At 45.6% G+C, this 6,021-nt stretch overlaps 1 long non-coding RNA gene across 1 annotated transcript; it reads left to right on the forward strand.

The window, feature by feature from the left end:
• Nucleotides 1–4,164: 4,164 nt before the first annotated feature.
• Nucleotides 4,165–5,635, forward strand: LOC119363685. The gene is made up of 2 exons (XR_005174296.1): nt 4,165–4,682; nt 4,811–5,635. It is a non-coding gene; the product is annotated as an uncharacterized LOC119363685 (long non-coding RNA).
• The last annotated feature ends 386 nt before the right edge of the window (nt 5,636–6,021 follow it).

The raw sequence follows: 6,021 nt of genomic DNA on the forward strand, positions 1-6,021 counted from the left end.
TCCTACTAGGAGTGCCCTCCATGGCGCGCCCCTTGCGGCCAGCCCCCTCCCCTCCTCCTTTATATACGGGGGCGAGGGCACCCCAAAGCACATCAATTATTTTAGCCATGTGTGCTGCCCCCCTCCATCGTTTACTCCTCCGGTCATATTGCCGTAGTGATTAGGCTAAGCCCTGTGCAGATCACTTCACCAACACCATCATCACGCCATCGTGCTAACAAGAACTCATTGACTCCTTCGTGCCTCTACTGGATCAAGAGTCCAAGGGACGTCATCGAGCTGAACATGTGCGGAACTTGGAGGTGTCGTACGTTCGGTACTTGATCGGTTGATTCGAGAAGACGTTCGACTATATCAACCGCGTTAAGTTAACGCTTCCGCTGTCGGTCTATGAGGGTACATGGACACACTCTCCCCTCTCGTTGCTATGCATCTCCTATATAGATCTTGCGTGAGCGTAGGATTTTTTTTGAAATTGCATGCTACGTTTCCCAACAGATCTTTGGTATGTTGGTCGTCAAGGAAGTAGAATTGTTTCTCTCTCTCTACGGCTGAGGCCGAATATATTGCTGCTGGTGCGTGTTGCACTCAGTTATTATGGATGAAGCAGACTCTGAAGGATTATGGCATCAAGGTCAAGAAGATTCCTCTATTGTGCGACAATGAGAGCGCGATCGAAATTGCACACAATCCAGTGCAGCATTCTCACACCAAGCATATTGAGATCATACATCTTTTTTGTGATCATGTTGCTCGAGAGGATATTATTATCAGTCACGTCATTTCTGAAGAAAATCTCGTTGATATCTTCACCAAGCCTCTCGATGAGAAAAGATTCTATGCGTTACGGTGTGAGCTAAATATCCTAGATTCTGCAAACATGCAGTAAGCTGGACTCGGCACCCGTACCATCACTTCCACATCTCAGAAGGAATCGGTGCACAACACTCGAAGAGTTTGAAAATTTTGACAAAGTGAAATTTTCTTTCTGAGAGTGGATCTGGTCTCCTTGACCATGTTAAAGGTTCTTTCTTAACTTAATTCGTTTTGGCGAAAGCCGTCCAAAATTTGGGGTTTCCCGCCCAAGTCAGGACCATGATCTTTGATGATGGTTGCCACGTGCTCTTCATCAATTACCGTTTTACCTGGCCCGTTGACTCGCAATAGTCCTTTGAATGTGGCCATTTGATCAGATTCACCAGATGTAGTCATTCCTCCTCGCATCTATCCTTATTCATAGGTAAATGCAGTCAGTTGAGGATTTGGCTCGACAAGTGAGCCTGGCTGATGGAGATGATGTTGTTCTGGGCACAGCAGACGAATCCAAAGCTTTGAATGCCAAGGGCCCAATGGTAGGCCCATCAACCAGCAAGCATAAAAGAACCGAGCAAAATGCCGACGAGCAAGAAGAGAATCCTCCTCCGAAGAAGAGGGGTGGGGGGGGGTATACAAGCGTATACAAACACATCTGAATATATCTCCCATGATCGTTATGATACTATTCTAGGAGAAACAAAGTAGCGGAGCAATAAGCGTCTGCAATGGATTCGACGTCATCGGGTGCGCAAATGGTTTAGTTATGAATTTGTTCATCCTTGGTTTGCTCAAAACTTTGCATTTCATCCACCTTGGGGTGACTGCTGGGAAATTTCTCTCATAAAACCAAATGATCCCCAGGAGAGACCGTCACCTCCACCAAATGCTCATGAGTCCTCCCTTCGCACACCTGAATCTTATCCCGATGTGCTTGCTAAGCGTCAGCAAAATGCCATCAAGCAAGCTAAGAGGGTTGAAAAGCAAAAGGCTCGTGAATAGGAAAACCGTCGCCTTCTCAAAGATGATGTAAAGAAGAAAAAGGCCGATGGCAAATCTGAAGGTCGCTCTAAATGCAAGCATGATCCCAGTACTACTGCATTAAAGCGAAAGAGTGCACCAAATAAGAGAACTCCGAACTAGCCGAGGAATTTGCCATAAATGATTCTTCAGATGGTGATGATCCTCCGCTCACAAAGGAAGAAGTTGCTACTGCTCTCAGCGAGCAAGTGAATATCACTACTTCGACGGTGTTGCCTGATCTTCGTGTCCCTATGGTTCCATAAGCACCACCAAAGAAGATTACTTGCAAGAAAACTCCAGCTACCACTGTCACTATGAAACAACATGTGAATACAACTCCTCATCCAGATGCTATCAATTTGAAGGATTTGGTAGTTGACACTCCTGTAAGTACTGCAAAGCCACGCAAACGAATTCCCAAGCCTGACTTGAAGAAAATCAAGGTGCCTACTACCGAGTATAATACTCCTAAAGCTACTGCTCCGATGGAGAAGGCTGCTAAGTTTGCTCCTACATTAATTCAGTAGTTGGCTTCTAAACCTCCTTCCGATCAAGTTCTAGTGCAAACTGCTCCAATTTCCAAGTCTGATGCTCCTCCCTACTATGATCATATGCTCATCATGGAACAACTTGATAAGTTTGTTGACAGTCCGTTCGTTGGTGAAGTGGACTCTCTGCCTATCCCTCCTAAAGTTATTTCATAGGCCACTTCCGTTGTTCAAGAAATGAGAGAAGATGCAGTTGAAATCAATACTCTTTCTGCAGAACTAAATGATCTCGATGGCCGGATGAAAACTGCTTCTTCAAAATTTATCATTAAAGCACTCAAAGACTCCTACAAGGACATCAACCGTATCATGACTCTCCTCCGAAACACAAGGTTGCATTTTCACACGGATCTAGATGAAATTGTGAAAGAAATATGCCCTAGAGGCAACAAAAAAGTTGTTATTTTATATTTCCTTATTTATGATAAAGTTTTATTACTCATGCTAAAATTGTATTGATCGGATACTTAAATACATGTGTGAATACATAAATAAATACCGTGTCCCTAGTGAGCCTCTACTAGACTAGCTCGTTGATCAAAGATGATTAAGGTTTCTTAACCATGGACATATGTTGTCATTTGATAACGAGATCGCATCATTAGGAGAATGATGTGATGGACAAGACCCATCCGTTAGCTTAGCATAATGATCGCTCAGTTTTATTGCTATTGCTTTCTTCATGTATATTCCTTCGACTATGAGATTATGCAACTCCCGGAGGAATACCTTGCGTGCTATCAAATGCCACAACATAATTGGGTGATCATAAAGATGCTCTATAGGTATCTCCAAAGGTTTTTGTTGAGTTAGCATAGATCGAGATTAAGATTTGTCACTCCAAGTATCGGAGAGGTATCTCTGGGCCCTCTCGGTAGTACACATCATAAGCTTGCAAGCAAATGACTAAGGAGTAGTCACGACGTGATGTATTACGGAACGAGTAAAGAGACTTGCCGGTAACAAGATTGAACTAGGTATGAAGATACTGATGATCGAATCTCGGGCAAGTAACATACCAATGGACAAAGGGAATTACGTATGTTGTCTTAACGGTTCAACCGATAAAGATATTCGTATAGTATGTAGGAGACAATATGGGCATCCAGGTTCCGCTATTGGTTATTGACCGAAGAGGTGTCTTGGTCATGTCTACATAGTTCTCGAACCCGTAGGGTCCGCACACTTAACATTCATTGATGATATAGTATTATATGAGTTATGTGATTTGGTGACAGAATATTGTTCGGAGTCCCGGATGAGATCGCAGACATGACGAGGAGTCGAAATGGTCGAGAGGTAAAGATTGATATATAAAACGATGGTATTCAGACGCTAGAAGGGTTTCGGGATGCACCGGGTAGCCATCGGGTCAACGGAAGTGGTTCCGGACACCCACAGTAAGTGTGTGGGCCTAATGGGCTAAAGGTAGAGGGGACAAATCAGTCCCTGGTGCACCCCTTCCTTGGAGAGCAGACCGTAGAGGAAGAAAAGGGGAGGAGAGGTCCATCCTTCCTTTCCCTCCTCAAGTGGGAAAGGAAAAAGGCAAGGGAAGGGCACGGCTTGGGAGAGACCTCAAGTAAGATTCCTCCTACTTGGGCATCCCCTTTGGCTGCTCCTCCCTCCCAACCACTTTTATATATATATATATATATATATATATATATATATATATATATAGTAGCACTATTCTGATCCTGAGATCAGAATAGTTATTCTAATCACAACGGCGCTATATAGGGCGGGACGAGGTGTTCCAGAGATCACGAGAAACCAAAATTGAACCGGTAACAAAAATAAAAAAAGCCCACCGCACCGCTTCCACGATCCCCTCCCCCTGATCCTCTCATCTATCGTCTCCTCCCAACCGGATCGCGCCGCCGCCACCGCCTACCTCCCCGGATCGCGCCGCCACCCCCGCCTACCTTCCCGGATCGTGCCGCCTCCGGCGCCTACCTTCCCAGATCGCGCCGCCTCCGCCGCCTACCTTCCCGTATCGCGTCGCCACCACTGCTTGCTTCTCCAGATCCACTGGCCGACGATATTGACGACGCCCAACCACGAGCCCTGTTCCTCCCCGGATCCATTCTCGCTGGACGCCACAATCTGAGCCATCACTGTGCCGCCGCCTGGTCTCCTCAGCCATGGAATGCAGGCCTCCAGCAAGGTGCCCGTGCCGCCAACCCACGGCGGTGTCTCCCGCCCTTCGCCTCCTCCGGCTCCGCAGCCACCGCACATCCTCATCCCTGGTTGGGCTCCACCACCGCGGTGCCTAGGCCGTTCAATGACGCAGCCCCGGTAAGTTCATAGCCACAATTCCCCCTCTGCCACCATGCCGTTCCTGCCACCGCACCCTCCATGACAGATCATTTTTTGTTTCTTCACTGCATATGTCAATCCCCTCCTCGAATGGACCCTTGCTGTAGACCGCATCATCTTGAAGGAAGGCCAATGAAAGACAGGGGAACCGATGCACTGGCAAGCTAGCACACCTGTGCAGCTGACGGTTTGGTGGGCGGCAGCCAAATATCTTGGCATGTGGCTACTGGTTTGGCGGGCAGGCAAGTAGCAACAAGCACATCAGCTGCAGGCAAAGCTGCTAGCAGAAAAGAACTGAACCTTCAAGCTTTAGCCAAATTTCCATCGATTTATTCTCCATGGATAGTGCAACACTATTTTGACTGAAACTGGCGATTTGATGTCTGCTTAACTGAACCTTTATGGTTTGTTTTGTTGATAATTACAGGAGTAGATAGACTGATGCTAGTGGCTGCCGCTAGACATCTCTATTTTTTGCTATTGCATGCGACCCAGCTGCTTCTGCTTCCTCTCTTCCCGCCGCTCAATGTTGCTGCCGGTCGCTGCTAGCTGCTGTTGTCAGACATTTCTAGCTGTTGTTGTGCCGTGTGGCTGCCCGACGCCACTGCCATTTTCTGGCTGCTATTGGTACGCTGTTGCTGCAGTTCAACATGACAAAAGAGATATTTCTGTTAGAGATTAGCACTGCTGCTGTCCGTGCTTAAAGAAATGAGAATAGAGAGAGAGAGAGTGTGTGTGTGGATAGGATATAGCGGTGGGTTGTGGATAAAAACCATCGATTATAGTGAAAAAGTATTTCTTTCTCTGGCACTTAGTGCGCGTGTCTTCCTCTGAATTGTCGTTAATGTGTTCTCTGTACAAAGCATAAACTATGCTTGCTTGTTTCATGTCATATTCAATTGGCAATATGAAAATAAAGGATCAGTTTTTCACATGCATTCCTGTCATATGGGTTAAAAAAAAGAGCCTTCCATCTAGTAGTCATTTGTATGTATGTTACGTCGCGCTTGCCCACATATACTATGACTAGGAAGTTCAAAGAACAGAAAACTATAAGTTCAGGTGTGAAACCACACAAAAATTCAGAGAAGAAAAAATAGTACGTAAAAGCCAGGAAGTTCAACCAGAGAAACACAGAAAGATGAGGAAAAAAATCCAATAGTTCATTTTTGAGAAAACGTGAAACTTCAAAAAAAGAAAAGAAAATATCAATAAAAATCCATGTGCAAAAAATAACAGAGATTTAAGAGGGGGAAAACTCAAGAGTATTGTGGATATCTAGAAGTTCATATACTGTGTCCCAAGAATTTCGAAGAAT

The sequence above is a fragment of the Triticum dicoccoides genome, chromosome 2B, assembly GCF_002162155.2.
Source record: "Triticum dicoccoides isolate Atlit2015 ecotype Zavitan chromosome 2B, WEW_v2.0, whole genome shotgun sequence".
In the NCBI taxonomy this organism is placed as follows: domain Eukaryota; kingdom Viridiplantae; phylum Streptophyta; class Magnoliopsida; order Poales; family Poaceae; genus Triticum; species Triticum dicoccoides.